Raw genomic sequence first — 21111 nt, 5'->3', positions numbered from 1 at the left:
CTCGAGATTTACTGAAATAAATGAGGATATTTCTCTTTCATCGTGGATTCCACTTCCCACGTGAATTCGGGTCCTCTACGGGCATCCCATTTGACCTTAACAATAGGCACGTGCTTCCTTCGAAGCTTCTTCACTTGTCGATCCTCAATCGACAAAGGTTTTTCCACAAACTTCAGACTCTCGTCTATGTGTATATCTGTATGCGGTATCACCAGTGATTCGTCAGCGAAACACTTCTTCAAATTACAGATGTGGGACTTATTACGAATAGCGCTAAGTTCTTCAGGCAAGTTTAACTTGTAAGCAACTGCCCCGACACGTTCGATTATCTCGAAAGGCCTATGTACCTCGGGCTTAGCTTGCCTTTCTTTCCCAAATCGCATCACACCTTTCCAAGGTGATACCTTAAGTAACACTTTTTCACCTACTTCGACGTGAAAATCTTTGCGCCATGGATCCGTATTCGATACGGGTTTATCATTATATCACAAGTCTTCCAACCGTTATGTGATAGTGCTTCTTGACTTATTGGCGAAACATATCCCTTAATCCTTAGGGTGTAATACATTGCGAGTTCCACCAAGCTCCTTAAATAAGCTTTTAGCTCATAAGTTATATGATCTATGATACATTCGATTCCTTCGAATGATTTTTATATAAAATCAGAGTTTAACTAGTCTGATACTTATTAGTTTGGCACACCCTTCCAGAGTGATGTCTTTGATGAACCTTATTTCTTAACAAGGACTTAGGAGGGTTGCTATTTTCACAACTCTTTGATTTTTCTGCCAAAACTGGCAATCTTACAGATGATCATGGATTTGCCTGATCTTATTCGTTGTTTCCAAGGCAACTATCAGACCGGATGATTGGACTTACCAGTCTTCTATTTAGCAATAGATAATTAACATTCCATCTAAGCAAGGTCCCCAAAGGAGTAGCCTTGATACTTATACATCACTATTATAGAAATGCTTGTCTTAATGTGAGATGGTTCTTCCAACCATTACTTAAAACTAATCTTAAGGGATAGTTAATTCTCACAGTTAGTCGAACAATCGACGATCCTGGGCAGCTGATGGAAATTCTTAATTGTTGCTTAATTTGGGTTGTGGTATTCAATGCATCAGCAGAATGAACCTTCTTTCTTAATTAACAATGCCGATTTCTTCAGGATATCGAGTTAGGCTATATGAATCCTTTATTTTAAAACTTACTTATTTGGGGTTTCGATTCTTCCAATGATGGTACTAGCTACCTTGAAGGTTTCATAATATAATAACCTGAAATGGGATATAGATCTTAACCCTACTTGCCTCTCAAGAGGTGAACATGGTAATTCTTATAAGGAAGCTAATTATGACACATAAAGATGTGAGAGATTTCCGTACTCTCAGGCTTTGGCTCACCTATTGCTGTCGGTGTCAGATAAATGACACATTCCCTTTACCATTGCAAAGATGCCCTAAGTAGAGATACTTATAAGGGCATTTTTATATAGGATATCTTCTTTGAATACTACTAGTCGACTTTAGTACTATATGACTATTGGGATATCTTCGGGGATCCCATGCATTAAACCTCCATACTGATCAGGCATGGAAGTAATCTATGGGACGCACTAGGATACGCAAATCCTCATATGGTACTCTTATCAACATAGTTTGGCATTCGCAGACGATAGAAAACAATGAGAAAAAAATAATAAAATAAAATATATAATATATATTGTCGTACTCTTTCTGGGGAAAGGTACTCCAGATTCTTATGAAAGGATTTTCTCCGAGGATGCGAGAGAGGTCATTAAAGATTCCATTGGTAATTTATGCCTCATATTTAATATATGGAGTCCTTATGAAGAGTTTTTTAAAAAATTTGATATACTTATAGTTTACGAAGGATTTACTGGTATCAGAACCAAAATAAAAACTCTTAGCATTTAAATTACGGATAAAATGACAAGGAATTGTACCTGATGTCATCATTTATGGGCCAGCTTAGGCATCTTTAAGCGCTTTCAATTTTTGGCTTTACTTCCTCCGCCGCATTTCCTTTGACATATTTAGGGCACGTAGTCTTGATGTGGCCTTTCTCATTACAGCCAAAACAAACTGCATTCTTCATGTCCTTACAGTCCAATGCTTTATGTCCCTTAGACTTGCAGATCCCACAAACCCTGGGCTGTGATTTGGATCTTAGTTTGAGCCTGCATTTCCCATAATGGCGCTTCTTGCAGGTCTTACATACTGGTTTCTTGTCAGACTTTTGTTTGTTCTTTTTCTTAGAACTCTGGGAGTTATCTACCTCCCTTTTCCTTTTTAGTTCATCCTTTGCATTCGAGGCATGAACGAGATCCTCCTTAAGAGCAAGGAAATGTGGTCCTAGATAAAACTTGGACTGAGCAGCATGGGGCTCCTTTAACTTTTTCACAGCCTTCTTCACAGCTTTTCCAACGGCTGCGTCTATCATATTTTGAAGAACATCTTTGGAAATTCTAAGGTTTACAATTTCAGCATCATTAGCATGCGTCGCGTCATCCATGGCGCGATTGACTGTTATCTTACCCGAGTTTGCCATACTCGATATTGGTTCCTAATACCAATAAAACAATTTCTTAGTTGAAATCCAACAGCTGCTATTTTTCACTCTGATGGCCTTAATATATACTAACCATGGTGTCAATCACTTATACAGACTATTATAGCACTAACATTCTTAATGAACGTTATTTAAAATATATTAATATTACTTAGCCTAGGTCGCGAAAGACCATCAATGGCATTAAAGGTTTGGACCTAGTCCATTACCTTTCTGACAGAGGATCAAAACGTCACATCTGTCTTTATTATATTAAAGAATTTAGGGAGCTTGAAAGCTTGCCATAGGAATATCAGAAAAGAGTGATTCCTATTTAGATATAAAATATCCATCTAAGGTTTGTTGAAGCATTTTTTTAAAGTATCATCGGCCAGTTCCTTCTTCGTATAAAATGACCGAAGTCCTACTAAGACGGAGACAACAGTTCTCAACAGTGATCTTTCATTATTGAATCACATGTGTCAGTATCAATTAAATTTCTGCATAAACTGCTTGATAAGGAAAAGTACCTGCTATATAGTTATCCTTCCTGGCATTCATCCGGAAGACTCATGCATTTGTTTTTCCTGGCCTCTCAGGCTTCTTTATAAGCTTTGGGCAGTTGGTTTTGATGTGCCCTTCCTCGTTACAGTTGTAGCATGTGGCGTTCTTTAACCCCTTGCAATCTAAGGTTTTGTGGCCCTTGGTCTTGCAAATTCCACACAATTTAGCGCGTGGGTCTATTGTACATTTTCCAAAATGCTGCTTTTTGCAGTTATTGCATTTGGGTCTGTTATCAGGCTGACTCGAGTTCTTCCTCAACTCGGAATCTTTCCCATGCTCCGAGCTTCCCTTCTTCTTCTTGTTCATTTGATGAGAGTTTTCCTCCTCTCTTTCTCTTCTTCTCTCGCCAGAAGCCTTAACAGACTTAAGTCTGATTGCATCTAAGGTGAGAGATAAGGATAAGTCCACCGCGGACCTATATGTGGTTGGCCTAGATGCTTTAACATTTCCTTTTATCTCTGGTGCTAGGCCTCCAATGAAACGCGCTATGCGTTTAGGTTCAGGGGTGACTAGATAAGGAACTAGGCGGGACATAGTGTTGAAACTTGTCACATATGCCGAACAACTCAAATTTTCCATGACCAAAGTCAAGAAGTCTGATTCTATCTTTTCTACTTCATGCTGAGGGCAATAGTTTTCCTTGACTAAAGCAACAAATTGACCCCAAGATAAGTTGTAGAGTAGAACTTTCCCCGTGGCTTGGAGCAATGATCTCCACCATGCCAACGCTTCTCCTTTAAATGATTGTGAAACAAACTTCACAACATCTTGCTCCGCACAACCGCTGATGTCGACAACAGCGTCCATCTCATCGAGCCATGTCATGCAATCGATGGCCCCATTTTCTCCTGTAAAGTCTCTGGGCTTGCAGGAGATAAAATATTTATATGAACAGGTCTTAACTGGTGCCTCTTGATGAAACACAACTTGTCTAGACGGAACACTCCTTTGATTTGACAAGTTATGGTCATCGTCCTTCCTTGACTCATGTGTTTCAGGAGGGGGCTTACTACGAGCCATAGATAGAGTCTTGGAGTGGGTATCATTTGATTCATCATTCTGTCGATCGAGAGCTCGAGTAACAGCATAAGCTATTATTGCCTGCAGCTCTGCTTCAGTTACATTAATTCCGGTAGTATCGTTGCTCTCCTTCAAACGACTGTTAACTTCATCTAATCCAGCCATGTAGCTTGATTGCTACATAATTATTAACAATGATTTATTCAGAGATTGTTATGGAATCATCATCCTTGACGATTTATCAACCATGGTAATATAAACCATATTGGTTAACTTGTTATTTATATTTAATTAGTATTTTCCATTATGATTTATCCTAGTTATAAAACATTAAGGATATTAAAGTGGCGCATAAGGCCTAGTCACAAGGACAGTTCGAAATTTTTTTTTTTGTAAGCCATGATTTCAGAGAATCGAGGCATTTAAGGTTCGAATCACGTTCATTACCTTCTATTGACAGGGAGTTGTAGACTTCAACTGTCTTTTGTCCTTTAGGACAATAGGCATAGCCCTTGGGCGTTCCCCTCTTGAGGGTTGGTTATAATATGATTATCTTCTCAGATGCTATTAGTCGAGATCGTATGGATCCTACCGACTGTTATGCTTGGACCTGGTCCAACACTTTTAGACAGGAGGTCAAAGACCACCACCGTCGTTGTCTTATCGGACAACCAGTTTAGCCCGGAGGCACTTCATCACTATCGGATGTTTATAATGTGATCATCTTATAGGATGACACAAGCCATGATTTCTAAATCACTAGGCTAGATAAGAGAATTGGAAGAATCCAATATAAGTTTGATTGTTGTGATTTTATCGAATCACATTTGTCAGGAGTGCTAACACGTTCTTAGGCGTTAACAAGGATCTGAATCCCTTGGGTAGGTTTCACCATCTTGGCCGCGTAGGCTAGATTTCACCTTTAAGATTCTTTTTAAAAATGCCTACTGGCAGGGAAGGAAGGATATTTATTTTATTCAGGATTTTATCATAAATCCTAATTTATAAGTTAATAATAGCACAAATGGCCTAGTCGCGTAGACAAGTTTAATTTATAAGCCATGATCGTCTGGGATCGAGGCATTTAGTAATAGCACAAAAGGCTTAGTCACGCGGACAAGTTTAATTTATAAGCCATGATCGTCTGGGATCAAGGCATTTAGTAATAGCACAAAAGGCTTAGTCACGCGGACAAGTTTAATTTATAAGCCATGATCGTCTGGGATCAAGGCATTTAGTAATAGCACAAAAGGCTTAGTCACGCGGACAAGTTTAATTTATAAGCCATGATCGTCTGGGACCAAGGCATTTAGGTGTGAATCAAGTTCATTACCTTTTCTTGACAGGGAGTCATAGACCACCACTGCCTTCTGTCTTATATGACAATTAGTATGGCCCGTAGGCGCTACATCACTATTGGATGTTTAATAAGTTTGGCCCGCAGGCACTACATCACTAATGGATATTTAATAAGTTTGGCCCGTAGGCACTACATCACTAATGGATGTTTTAAATAAATTTGGCCCGTAGGCATTAAAAGATAATTATGTCCTTATAAGGACTAATAAGGAAAACGATTTTCAGTAAAAGGAGTTCCTTCTTCATCTTATTTCTGAATGCTTTCTCCTTGGATGTTCGTTCCATTTTAGCCGCGGTACAAGACTCAGCATCTCGGGCTCCGGTGTGGAGAACTCCTATTACGGCTTCTTCGCTTGGCGACGTATCCAATAAAAATAATCGGAAGCAGTAAATTCCAGATTAGAATCGGGAGTATTCCTATGTTAAGTCTAGACTCAGAAGATTTAGGAATGTGCAATTGTGTCATTGAGATTAAACACAAAAGCTAGTGTTTAATTCACTCAATGTTGGCTCTGATACCAACCTGTCACACCCCAATTTTCCACGTGTCACCGGTGGGCCCGGTGGGGAGCATAGTGACGTAGTTGGCGTCATCATAGACAAACAACACAATATATAAATGCACAGCGGAAGCAAAAGATAGATATATTACATTCCGAATATAAGTAATGTTAAAGTATTACAACGGAAGGTAAAGGATCCACAGGCGGATCAATAAAAGATAACTGTTCAATAGACTTGAGGCATCTAGGACTTGCAAGATTCCCTAGTGACGCCCCGAGCTCCCAGCCAATTACGCATAGTACCTGTCACTTAACCTTTTGGAAAAATACGTCAGTTTACACTGGTAAATACAATTAACTGACTCATTTTGGAAAAAGAGTTTGAAAAGTAATTTGAGTGCAAACGGCACAAAATATCTTGACACATTGATTAAAATGCACAGAGGCAAAATTAATCTTTATACTTGGGACAATTTTGTTAATAAAAATCTTGTATCCGATTTACATGGTTGTCCAACATTTAGGGCCGGTGATTATACAATACAAGCCGGACAAGATTAATCGACACACCACAAATATAATCTCACAAGAAGATAATCTCACGAGTGAGTATACGTTATACATATGCAACAGGAGGTGTTCTGCCTACACCTTGTGCTTACGTCGTGGCCATTCAATTTTTAAAATGAGCCAAGGATATCCAGGACACGGTCATTAACCCCCAATGTTATTTGTTATCAATCAACACAGATTAAAACGGGATTATGCAATTTAATCATCTCCGATTAAACAGTTTCTACACTCGACCAAGCGGTATTTTTATAATACCGTATCCCAAGCCCGCATAAGGGAAAATAAGTTAAAAGTATTTACCTGAGCTAGCTCCTGTCTTAAATAGCAAGAATAATAACTCAGCCGTATCCCTAAGTAAGCGTAGGTACAATTTACTGGAAAACTCTAGTCTGGAACGATGGTATAAATAACCAATTAGAATACTAACGGGTCTTTAATTAAGCCTAAGCTTAGACCGGTTAGTTTTAAGGAAGTATGCGGTTCAACGCACGATTAAGCGAAAGACCGGATGGAATGTGATTTAGACCCGACAAGCTTGAATACTTGTATAATATGGGTATACTAAATACATCCTGGATTTTGAGATAAAAATGATAACGTTTGACCCGTTTCGGTCAATTTACGCAAACTAGTTACGTAACCCGAACCGAACGCAAAAAGGGCGTTACGGGTAGCCAAATAAGTCAAATGCAAGTTCCCTGAGATAATTATGCCTTAAATATGACATAATATCAGTAAGTTATGTTCTATATTGCCCGGAATAATTCTAAACTCAATTTACACCTCATAAGGGCATTTTGGTCATTTAAAAGATTATAAAAGAGTCAAATTGGAAATCTGAGTTACGGGTCTGATTTATACAGTAAATATACTTCATTTAACATATTATAACAGTAGGGTATGACCCATATACCAAACTCATCATTTAAAATCAAACTATGCACCGTAGGGGTATTTTAGTAATTTCACAAGGGCTAAAAATGCCAAACTGGAAATCTGAGTTAAAACATTTATACTTACTGTTATTATATGAAAATATACTAATTACATCAGTAGGTATAAGTCTTATATGTTTAAAGCGAGTATAACGCTTACTATGCGCTTAAAACGCTAAAAATGCGATTTAAGGGCGTTTTCGGGTTTTCAAAGAAAAGCTGAGATTTTTATATTTCCAGAATACTTAAAATACTTTATTCAACAAATAAAAACAGTAGGAAAAGGTTTCGGGTCAAAAGAATGTATAAAACTCATTTTATGGCTTAAACGGTCAAAACCGTCATAACCCGAAATAACTAAGCGATCTAAGATTCGTTCAGCCAAAAATTAATTAAAAATCATCAAAAATCCCCAAAATATTATAATACATCAGTGGGTAAAAAGTTTTATATCAAACGTGGCCAGAAATGGGTTATACGCGAAAAGGGCCGTTTATGTAACTTTAAGATATAGTTTTACGCTAATGGCCATAACTCAAAATCTGGACCACCAACTGATCCGAAATTTTCGGTGCAAGTTTATATATTAGAAATAAAGATTTCTACTCTTTCACTTTTCCAAAAATCACATTTTATCTCAAAAAGGGCAAAATAGTCAACTTTATGTATAAATCGGAAACATGCATTTGAATCGGCTAAGTATAGACTCAATCAACAAAAATTCCAGAAAGTTTTACCAAAATAAAAATGGTTCAAAATACTCTCCAATACAGATCTCAAACATGCATGTACGAATCCGAATTGATAGTCCACGAAATAGTCGTTTTACAAGACTTTCGGTTCCGATTCGTATTTATACTATAGATTGTCGAGTTGATGATGATAAAACACATTCTTATATGTATAATAAGTTATTTATGATGATCAAACAGATTGCATGTTATCTACATTACCATTTAAGCTTATTTTGCCAAAAACAACTTCTGTTGACTTTTTAGAACAAGTTTGACTCGACAATTAACATGCATATAGTGGGAATAAGAGAACACCCTTTTGAGGGTTTGTTTCCCACATAATTACCCACATAAGTGTGGTTTCAATTCGAGAAATGACTGAAAGAAATCCGTTTAATCAGAAAGTCAAAGCTTATGAACAAACAGTTTGACTTTTAGCAATAATCAAAGCAAGAACGGATTAGAGAACGAATTGGAAGCTTACAAAGGTCCTATAGGTGCTTAGTGAACACTAGGATGCTGCCTTGATGATCAGAAATGCTCCAGAAATGCTTGAGAGAGTTTTGCAAGATGAGAGTGTTCTTGATCACAAAAGGAAATGCCAAGAAATGGGGTTTTGATCTGATTTAAAGGTGGATTGAGAGGCTTGAGGATAGGTTACTATTGCCATAGGCATGCAAGGGTGTTTATTGGAGCTTTTGGAGGTGCCATGAGCTGTTATGCACTTCAAATTCGGACCAGAATTGCAATTTTCGCGAAATTTTGCTTCTGATAGTCTCACGCGGCCCGCCTAAGGATTCCCAGGCGGGTCGCCTGGGGTCTGCAGGCCCAGAAACTTTCAAACATTGGCAGATTTGGTCCCTGTCCTTACACGCGATGTTTCGGCTGCTTATTTTGACTCGTAAACCCCCAAACTTGGTTTTTAAGAACCTTAGGACATTTACCAACATGGTAATGTCCTCGGATAACTTTGCGCTCAACCGAAAAGCCATGAAATTCGACGTTGACGCTTTTAGTCCCTCAAGTACGGTTTTGGCCATAACTTTCTCATACGTTGACGAAACTTCACGAAATTTTTACCACATATTCTAGTGAGTATATTTTAGCATTATAAAGCTTCGGGTCTGCCAAAAGTTCACTCAGAGGTATAAATTCAACATGTTGACACTTTTGGCCCCTATAGTTTGCAATACTTCACTTATGTGCAATTTCTGCGTCGTATGAACCATGAACCATCCGTTTAAGGTTATAAACATTATGTAGGGTTATCATAGAGTCTATTTATCCATTATTGACACTTTGGACCCTTACGTTCCATAGTTTTCACTGTTTGTCACTTTTAGTCCCTCTAAAGTATGTTTTCACATACCGGAACTTTATGACACGTGTCAATACATTATTGGGCGAAATTTTTCGAGGTGTTACACAGAGCATAACTATGACTTAGTTTACCGCCCTGCAGAAGCAGCGGAAAACTCGAAGTTTATACTGGAAATAGCTCTGGCTCCGTTAGAAAGGGCAAAATTACCATCCAACATCGGGAAATTCAATGGGTTAACTGACCCCGACGATCATCTGAGAGTCTTCACCAGCGCAGGGTTGGTTGGCGGTTGGACTCTTCCGCTTTGGTGTCATTTGTTTGTTCAAACGTTAATTGGGCCAGCACGAATCTGGTTTGATAACCTACCGACGGGGCAAATCGAGTCATGGAAAGACCTGCGCCAAAAATTCTTAACACACTTCAGCCAGCAAAGGCGTTCCATGCGGGATACATCCGATGTCATGAACATATGGCGTCGAGATGACGAGAATCTGGAAGATTTTATAACCAGATATAATAAAGAAGTGTTGGAGATCGGTGGTGTTCACGAACAGCTAATCCGTGCTCAGTTTAAGTACGCGGTTAGATGTGACGACATGGTCAAAGTATTATCCGGGACAGAGGGCCTTCCCAAGAGTTGGGAAAAGATAATGGCGGCGGCCAAGGTTTATGCGCAGACGGAGAAAAACCTTACTACAAATAGGCCACCACCACCGCACAGCAGGCCCACAGATTTAAGTGCAACGGGCGAGCGAAGGTTCAAAAAATCATGGCGCGAGTCATCCGGAAGCCGCTCCTCTGAAGATGCTCGCACAACAATTAACAAACTCTCTGCTCAAAGAGAAAACAAGCATGAAAATAGGGAGAGGCAGTGGACCCCCCCTAACAAAGACCCCGGCGGAGGTGCTGAGTACCGAGGACTATCAGTTCAAACCGCCAATCCCGATGAAGAGTAAACGTGGCCAAGACCTGGCGCAATATTGTGAATATCATAAGGACACTGGGCACACCACAAACAACTGCATTTCCTTGCGCACCGAAATAGAGAAAGCCCTCAAAAATGGGGAGTTCGCGCATCTACTCCAGAATATGCGCAAGGAGATAAAGCAGATTACCCGGGGAGAAGAAACCTCCAGCAAGCGGCAAAGACTTAAGGGACTCTGTAGAGTTCCCCGCAGGAAAAAACATCAAATATGGCGAAACTATCAGGGAGTAAGTTAAGTTCCATCTAATTATTAAAGACTTTGTAACGCCTCTGAGCTTTATCCATGAATAAAATTACAAAGTTTCTGTCATTTGTGTTTACAAAATGCATGCAATTTCTTTTTAGTAAGCGCAAAAACATTATGGTAGTATAAAATAAGCTCCATACGCGGTCAGTGATTACCTCACAAACGACCATAAGCTTCACACATGAGCTTCATACCAACTTTATTCGCCTTACTTAAGTAAAAGCAATTGTACTCATGCAAATATTGTAAAGTCATTCAAACAAATAGAAACATATTACCATCAGCGTACAAATACGCCCTGAAGAGATTCAAACACGACAGTGTTTCGAGTTTTACACAAACAAGCGCAACAAAACAAGGATCTACATCCCACACACAAAAAAAAAAGAGAGAAAAGGGGGGAAACACAAATTGTTCAAAAACAATTTCACCCTACTCTAAATCTTCATCCTCATCAGGGAAGATTTCTTTAAGCTGCGTTACCGGATCATCCGACTGCAGCGCCACATTTATCAACTCCATAACTGGAAGTTGTAAGTTATTAAACTCTGCCTTCAGAGAAGCAAGCGCAGCGGCAGTATCTACGCCGAAAGCAGCGGACTTGCTATCATCCCAGTTAACCTTCAGCGCGTCATTCACATGATAGGAACATTCCGCATAGCCTTGCGCATATCCATCCCGCCGCGCAGCAACCACCAATTCAGCAACAGTTTTATCCAGATCTTTAGAGTTTAATACAGATTCAGCAACCTATGAAGTCAAGCGAAATTGGTAAAAAAAAAAAGAAGAGAAAAAGCAAGCGCACATATGAGTTCACAATAAAAAAGGAAAGGAACTTACACAAGCAATCCCGCGATCCTTCAACCAGGCCATGTCACTCTTTAAAGGCTCAAGCTCGCTTTCCACTGTGACCCGCGCCGTTTATGAATTCTCCAATTTCTCTTCAACCTCAGTCAAACGGCGGGAGGTTTCAATATACTCGGAACGCGCGAGCTCCAGGTCTTTCTTCAGTTGTTCCTGGTCAGAAACCAAAGCAGTAAGTTCCTCTAGTTCTTTATCTCTAATGGCAAGAGTGGTTAAAGCTTGTACCTCCCGTTGCTCACTTCGTTCCCTATGAGAACGCGCCTCCGCCAACGCAGCCTCTGCATCAGCTTTCTCCTTTTTCAATCTTTCTACCTCCGCATCCTGATTCTTCAGCTTTTCAACCTCAGCCTTGAGGTTACTAATAATAGTGCGAAGGTTAGCTTTCTCAGCATTATCTTTTTCGCAAATTTTCTTCCACTTTTTACGTTCTTCAGAAAGGAGAGCAGCTTCAGCTTCGGCCCTTCTCTTCCAACCAGCAACAGACCATTCCTCAGTCTTGCGCTCAGCCTCAAACTTGGCTTGATCATCTTTTAATTTAGCCATCAATTGAGCCAGACGTTTCTCATCATTTGAAAATTTCTTCTGAGCCGCCATGAAAGATTTCTGCTCTTTATGCATATTATACCACTCACGAACAATACGGTGGGTGGTAGACACATGAGAAGCAGTCTCAGCAACATAAGACTGATAGGCCTGCTCACAAGACCGGTTTTCCTGAAACTTGACCTCCCCAGATGGAAGTATCCCCTGCAGCCAATCCTGGCACACATGCCAGTCCACGAAAGTGTCTCCCTTCTTCAGATTCCAAACGGGGGCGTGAAGGTCAGCAGCATCCTTCTCCGAATAACTCCGGTAGTAATAATCTCCCAAAGTTTCCTCTGGGCGGATGGGAGATTGTTTACTAACACCAGCAGACGAATCTTGCTCTTCAACCGTCACCTTCTCAACATGCTCCGGCATAGCATTTGTAGGAGAAGAAGTAGGAGTTTTCTCAGTTGCTCCTCCCCCCAGGTCTTGAACAATCACCTCAGGGGCCGAAGGATTATTAGCATCATTCACCACATCTAGGCCAGCATCAGCAGGCCTCTCAGTTTCAACAGTCTTCTCCACACCATCATCTGCACCCTCTGTAGGGTTCAACTGATCAGCAACAGAAGCATGTGGAGGGGTAGGAGGAAGTTCTTCATTCACCACGGTTTGCACGTTCGTGGGAGTTGGAGCAACAGGAACTGCTGTAAAAATAAAAAATCCATAAGGATATAATCCACAAAAAGAAAATAAGGGAAGATGTTACTTACCGGGAACAGATTCCGTAACAAAGGCATCAAGATTCCCTCTTCGGGTAATTTTCTTTCTCTGAACCTTTTTAGGAGGTTGATCTTCCGCATCAGTATCAGTTTGTTTCCTTTTGTTCGCCCCCCTTCGCACCAAATGCTCAGGGTTGGATTCCAAATCAATTGGATCTTCTGGGTTGGATGGAGGAATATCAGCAGAATCCTTCGGTTCTGGTTTCGGTCGCCTAATAGTAACTGCAGGCGCAAGACCCTCCAAAGTATCAGAAACCACCACATAACCACACTTGTCAGAAGAATGGCGCATACCTTTCTTCTCCCCAACATTTTTAGCTTTAGAAGATTGAGTCTTCTCAGCATCGCTCTTCTTTGGCGCAACGTTACTAGTCGTTGCACGTCTTTTCTTCTCAGGGCCTACGCCCAAATTTGACAACTCACCTATAAAGCGCAAAGAACAATTCACTCAAACGCGCAAATAAAAAGTAAAAACAAACAGTACGCACAATCTTACCTATACCAGCAGCAGGCTGTTCAGACAAATCCGCGTCCCGCGGAAGAGAAAAATTCCTCGCAATACGATCATACCAAAGCTCTTCATCAGGCTTTTTCTTAATGGTACCCATCTTTCCTCCTTCTCTCTTATATGCAACAACATACAAAGCAACAACTGTAAAAAACAAAAGGAGAGCATACTCAAAAAAAAAAAAAAAAAAAAAGAGAGAGAGAAGAAAGGGGGTGAACCCAACCATACCATGACCTCCCTCTGTATACACAGGCTTGTCGTCTCGGTCCATCTTCCAATTCAAGCTCATACCAGCCCCAACAAGGGCTCTCTCCAGCAAAATAATGTTAGGAATTTCCTTCAAATCTTGATACCAAGTTTCATCAGAAGGGGTCCGGAGTGTTTCAACGGGAACATCTTCTTTCCCCCTTAAAACCATCCTCACCGGAATCACTCCGGCCTTAATAAAGAAGAATTTTTGCTTCCAATCATGGAAAGATTTTGGGGGATGAAGAAAAATTTTCTTTGCAGAAGCTCTCTGAACAAACGAATAGAACCCCTGGGTACAATGCATTTGATGGAAAACCCTAAATCGGGAAACGGTCGGCTCAATATGCATAGTCCGACACACAAACTCAAAATGTCGAACCCTGACCATGCCAATAGGATGCAGTTGAGAAAGATGAATATTGTAAAACTCAAGAATTTCAAGAAAGAACTTCGTTACAGGCAAACGAAAGTTGCCATCACAGAAAAAATCCCAAAAAAGGGTAATATACCCGGCTGGGGCATCTGCCGCTGTCTGTCCCTCTTCAGGGAACAGAGCGCCCCAACTTTCTGGAAACTTGAAATTTTGAACTAAACCGTCAAAAGACGCTCTTGACCACTTCAACGGTGGAAGTTCAGTCGACATCTCTTCGGTAAGACCTTCTTGATGTTCTCCGGTTGACATAAGAAGGGGAATAGGGGATTTTCAATAAAAGAAAAGAAGGGGAAAAGTTTTCAACAAAACAATGATGGCACAAAGAGGTTACCCAAACGTTATATACTTATCGCAATAAATAGCATTGGTAACTGTCACAGCGACTTTTCTGGGTATCACAGTCCCCAAAAACAGCAGAAAAGTACACACGCGTCTGCACACGCGCGTGAAAAACACGGATAGTGGCATATACCTGACAGTGTCAGCCTGTCATACAGACCTAGCTGTACCATCCCCTAAAGTCAAAAGATTTCCAGAACCTCCAAACAAAATTAAATCTTCTCATAGAAGATTCCTCATTTTTCGCGCCCAAAAAACATTTCTCTCTCAAGTCCAGTGCTCCACTTATTTGCATAAGTACAACACTAGACTGGGGGGACTTGAAGGGGTAAGGTCCCAAAAACCTCATAAAAAGGATACGGGACCATACCACCAACTGGCCTTTCAACCCTTCAACCTTGTGCGGCCGCGCATTGGTCTTACAAAAGGAAGAAAGAGATCAACAAGCGATAGTCGCGCGCCTAAAGGAAAGCATAAAGTCCTTGCGCCACTTTCCATTGGCAAAGGGTTAAAAACCCTAAGAACAATACTTCCGCCCAAATATCTAAACTTGGATACCATTTTACCCAGACTTGGGATTTATGCAGCTGTATGCACACCATAAAGGTGTCACACCAGATTACAGCAGTAATCTTCTAGAAGGAATACGATCGTGCACCACTCAGACGGTTATAACCGTCTGGACACGTGTCATTATCACAAACGTCCTGAAATCACAACGATAGCATGTAATTGGAGAATGATCTCCATTTAAACCACTTTCCACGTGGCAATTCCCCAACCATAGATCAAGTCACGATCCGTGTGCATTCACATCAGGATTAAAGCAACTTAACAAGGATTAAAAGGACTTAAGGGAAGGAAAAATAACCGCTACGGCGTTAGCATCTTCCGTCATCTTTTCAGTAACAGATTTTCCTTCCCAAACTCCCGGTTATAAATAGGAGAACTCTTCAGGTATAAACTCAGAACACATTTTCACTACTCAAATACTTATCTTCTCCGTTACCAATACTTATTCTCACACCGGAGTCGGGTGAAGGAGAGAACCCTCTTCTCCCCTTGACGAGGCTAACGGTGCTCTGTTTTGCAGAATCACCGGAGAAGGAACTCGGCTGCAACTGAATCAATTGAGAGAGAACTAACCTTTTATGCGGATTCAAACCCCCTAGATATCTCGGTTCCGACCATTTATCTAGTGTTTCTTCACCTCCTAATTACACTTTGCAAAGTCAACTGGAACTAAACTCTAGTGTTAACAAAAAGTTTCAACGATCACAACATAACATCAACTTTTAACGTTAATTCATAGTCATGATTTCAGTATCCCTTAATAATCTCTGTCTTCGAAGAACATTGACAATGAGAAAATAAAGAGCTTGGCAAAGGCTATAAGAAATTAACGGGACCATAAATAACCATTGCCAGAAAAATGATCTGTCTCCAACATAAGGCCATGAGGCCCTACGTGCAGTTCCTTCTGGGTGCATTGCTTCAAAGAAGGCAGGGTCCCACCATCTTATAGTAAAAAACACCACACCTGTAAATTACCCAAAAAAGATGGCGCTAATGTTAGTGCACGTTTGACACTTGGCAATTAATATTACCGATAACAGCTCCAAAGAAACTGTGTATCACTATCAACTCACCTGGTAAAAGATATATAAGGACGCTTACAAGTTTGTCCACGGAACTAATATAACAACCCTCCTAAAAATAAATTTGGACACCCCTAAACGTTCCTAAGTATACCCCGTATATGAGAAACGGACCCAAAATACCTTGGTACTTGTGAATATCAAGAAAAACAAAATTCTTGTGTCGCTCGCGGCTCGCGACAGATGAAGGAAGTTCCTTCGTGGGGCGCGACGCCTGGACTTGTCGGACAAGGTATTGCGCCACGTGTCCTATGCGTGTCAAGTCTAGCCTGCTGACTAGACTAAGCTAGTGCCGCCTTTTAGGCTCTCGCGGCCCACGACAGGCTTAGCTTGGGGCGTCGCGGGGCGCGACGGAGTGTGCGACCAACCCTATAAATAGGGTGAACGAGCTCATTTGTTTTCGTTCAAATTTTTTTTCTTTCCTCTGATCACTAGTAAGCTAAAACTCTCGAGAAATAATACCCACTATAAAGCAAAGCTCTGCCTCGTTGTAAGTATTATAACCCTGCTATTACCTTACATGATCGATTTAGGATTCCATAATGCATGTCGGCTCTGCCCGACTCAGTCATCGGAAATCTATCTCGTGTGTACACCCGATTGATCTAGGATTCCGTAATGCATGTCGGCTCTGCCCGACTTAGTCATTGGAATTCTGTCTCGTGTTGTACGGTTAATGTGAATTGGGTTATTTTACTAACACATGTGCATTATTTAATTTTAATAGATACTAACCAGGAGAATCACCAGGAATCAACAATGTAAGTACATTTACTTTTTCTCAATATTTGAAAGTACGTTTTTGTGAGTCAAAATGTTTTAACAAAACCTCAAATATTTTCAAATACAATTACAGTGATTAAGTTTTTGTAATTCTACAATTGCTACAACTATTATGGGGTTTGTATACAGTACTTGATAACCTTCACAATTGGGCACAGGTATCCAATGTGTGATATGACCATAGTCACAGATCCGTCGAGTGACACGTACTGGCCGAGTAATTATGTAGATATAAACATTGTAATCACCCTTAATACTGTAATGTGTAAACAACTGATGCTTTACCAAAATGGAATGTACTTGCTAGTATTTCTTGCTGATAAAATATTTTCAAAACGCGTTTCAGGTAACACAATGTGAAAGCCAAATAGAAGCCAGCTAGAGAGCACTGAAGGCTTGGAAAAGTGGCTATAAAAGTTACGTAAATAAAGAAGAAGTTTTTGTTTTCATTAATTAGGGTTTATCCCTACAAATGTATTATCAAATGAACTTGGGTTTTATTCTAATAAATTATTATTATAAAAAGTTGGTGTTTTACTCTTATAAACATATTTCCTAGCTACGGTCCTGATGTATTCCGCTGCTAAATTAATAAACATCGATACCACTGATACTGTCCTCGCGGCACCCGCTCCCGGGGTAGGGGTCGGGGGCTGTGACAGAGAGTGGTATCAGAGCTACAGCCACTGGTTTAAGCCAAGGAAGTGTTCAGCTGACACTTAAATTTTAAATTCTGTGTTAGGAAATAACTTATGTGATTATGTGTTTTGTGTTATTTGACTATTTGTTAGTTTACAGTATGACTGAGCAAGGAAGTTTGGACGCTTATCGTCATTTAGATAGTTCACCAAAAGATGAGGGAACATCATCTCAACCTAATCCCTCAGGATACTCAGCCGATACCGAAGAAGGGATTTTTTTATTTAAGGCACTGATGTGCACAAAATGCAACATATAAATTACATCAAATATGGTATAAAACTAACCCTTTTTTAGTACTAATGTTGGAAAAAGTGTGCTTTTGTCTTCCTTTTGTATTTTCAGGATTAAATGAGCTCAAATTAACAAAAGAAGCAAAAAGGCAGCTAAATCTAACATAAATACAAGAAAAGGAACAAATGTGGCATGCCCGACCTCCCGACAAGCATCTTCCCAAGCAAAACAAGAAGACAGAAGCTTGAACACGCCCCGTGCTCAGTGAGCACGGGGGCGTGCCCAAGTGTCAGCAGAAAAGAAAAAGTGGTAGAAGCTTCTATTGCCCACCACGGGGCCGTGCTCAGCGGACACGGGGTCGTGGTCAACTATAAGATTCGCTAAATCCAGGCAAATCTCAATAGTACATATATGCTTCTGCACACGGGGTCGTGCTCAGCGGACACGGGGGCATGGTCAACTAATGCAGATAACATTTAATGAAATTGCAATTAATGAAGAGAGAGAGTCGGATGGGCATGGGGCCGTGCCCAGTGGACACGAGGCCGTGCCCGAGCTTCTGTTCAGCCTATAAATAGGAGTGCTTGGAGCTCTTGCAACTCATCCCTTGGCACACCACCTCTCTCACACTTCACCCACCACCCACCACCATCATCCACCACCATCATCCATTGTCCATCATAGAGTGTGTGAGTCGTCTCGGGATCCAAGATTGATCGTAAGAGTTCTTGACAATCAAAGGCCATGTTTGCCTAAGTCTCTTACATCACTTGGTGAAGACAAGTGTTTAGTGTAATACTTTTTATTTTTAATCTTTTGCACTTTTTAATTGATTTTGTATTAATGACTTTAATTACTAGTTTCTTATGTTGAAGGTAATTCTTCCTTATCGTTTGTCCGTGGTGTCTTGGCATTATTTTACTGTCTATATAAAATAAAAGATTTTCACCATTCATATCTCCACGGTCTATATGGAGGTATGTTGGCTACCTGGTCGGGGGTTAAGGGAACGGTTTGGTAAGAGTCTTGCCATTGTTCAGTGTATAGATCCTGCAAAGGACCTGGGTCGAATTTAGTAGGACCTCCTTCAATACCCAATGGTATTGGATGGCGGGGGTCCAAACTCTTTGATCCCCTCATAAGTTAAACTACTATTAAAACTTTAACCTGGCTACTTAGGAATGTATCCCTGCTGACTCAGACTACTTAGCCTAGGGTAACGTCACCTTCAAATGAGGGGCCTACCACATTATGCATTAATAACTTAATTAATTATCTTTCAATAATCCGACCCTTTAGGATTGTATCCTTGCTGACTCAAACTACTGGGTTGAGGGTAACGTCGCCTTCAAAAGAGGGGCCTACTACAATAACTAAGATAATCTCTTAAACAAGTGCAAAAGTGCGAAAATAATCAAAGGTTACTCTACACACGAGTCGGATCCAAGTGATTCATCTTGTCTATCTGTTTTTATTTTTATTGTATTTTCAGCATTTTAGTTAGTTTTATTTTTCTAGTTTAAAAACCTTTTTTCTAACATTTTGATTTGATTAGACGTTGAGGATAAACCGGTACTAAAAGCTCTTGTGTCCTTGGTGATGGGATTGAGCCCTACCAAAGGAACAGATAATAAAAGCCAAAACTGGATCACAACAGTAGATTCAAAATAAACAGATGTTTGGTTGCAAGTCTCTCCCCTTGAAAGTGGTTTCAACATCTGCTGACCTCCTATCCGCTGATCATGCAATCTGCTGACCTACAACTACTGACCAAGACAAAGTGTGATAGAAGAACTAAAGCTCTGCTGCTCAATCTACTGCCTTGGATCAAGCACTGCTGATCATGACAACATCTGCTGGGCTCACAGCAGTGGAAGGATGCAGCAGCAGTTTATATTTGGTTTATGCATTGTAATGTAATATCAGTAGTTAGCATAAGCAATATTTGTATAGATCAGTTGTTAGAGTTTGTTAGGAGGTTAGATGTCACTTTCATGGTGACGTCAGCTTAGATGCTCAGAGGTTTGCAAGTGCGTATAAATAGAACAGTACTCTGTACTGTTCTGTTAAGCTCATTCACCATCTTCTTTCTGCACGAACAAACACTGAGCTCAGGCTGAGGGGGAGTTTGCATATCATACACACATTGTAATCAGAGTTTAAAAATAAATTTAATCATTTGATTCAGTGTTAGAAAATGTATGATTGATAGCAGTTCTTCTGTTTGATTGTGAAAAGTTTGGTTCCATTAAATTCCGCTTCACTACTCTTTCATTCGTCCATCTAAATTCAAACACAAATCACAATCAATCCAAACTCAGATCCTAACAATTGGTATCAGAGCAAGGACAGTCAAACTTGATCTAACAATCATTTTGACGTAAATAGTTCAGCTCAAAATTGTTGATACTGATCGTTTGTTCGTTGTGTTGAAAAACAGAGTAAGGTTTAATCACCGATAAAGTTGATTAATCAGTACCTGTAAAACAACCGGAAAGATGTCGCAATCTCAAGATGATAAAAATAACATTGGCTCTTTGTTTAAACCACCTATGCTGAAAAGAAATGAGTACAACATCTGGGAGCGAAGGATGCGTCACATCCTCGCTCAACAAAACACTGGATGTTGGAGGTCTGTCGTTTTCGGTCCTCATGTTCCTATGGTGCCAAGCGCAGAGGACGCCAAAAAATCCGTTCCTAAACCATCTGAAAATTACACTGAATTGGATTTTCAGAAGTTTGAACTGGATGCCAAAGCGTTTAGCATCATAGCCTCTGCACTCCCCAACGAAATCTATGCTGGACTGTTACATTGTGACAGTGCAAAAGAATTGTGGGATGCATTGAAGGAACAGTTCGGAGGAACATAGGAGGTTATCGAAAACAATAGGGAAATTCTGAATTAGCAGTATGAAACGTTTTGTCACATCAAAGGGGAATCACTAACCCAACAATTTGAACGTTTCAGCTGTCTCATCAGTGAACTAAGGCTTGTTATGGTTACATTTCCAAATGCAACCCAAAATAGCAGGTTCCTTAGATCACTGCCAGAAAAATGGGACACAATCGTTTTTGTCACCAGGAATTCAGCTGAATTCAAAGATCTGACCCTGACCCAACTCCATGGTAGACTCCTGACCTACGAAAGGGAGTTGAACCAAAAAAGGAGGTTGCAAGAGTCTGGTAAAGTTGCTGATGATTATTCATTCGGCATCACAG

This window comes from Helianthus annuus, chromosome 5 (genome assembly GCF_002127325.2).
Source record: "Helianthus annuus cultivar XRQ/B chromosome 5, HanXRQr2.0-SUNRISE, whole genome shotgun sequence".
Lineage (NCBI taxonomy): Eukaryota > Viridiplantae > Streptophyta > Magnoliopsida > Asterales > Asteraceae > Helianthus > Helianthus annuus.
Note: the sequence above shows the minus strand (reverse complement) of the source record.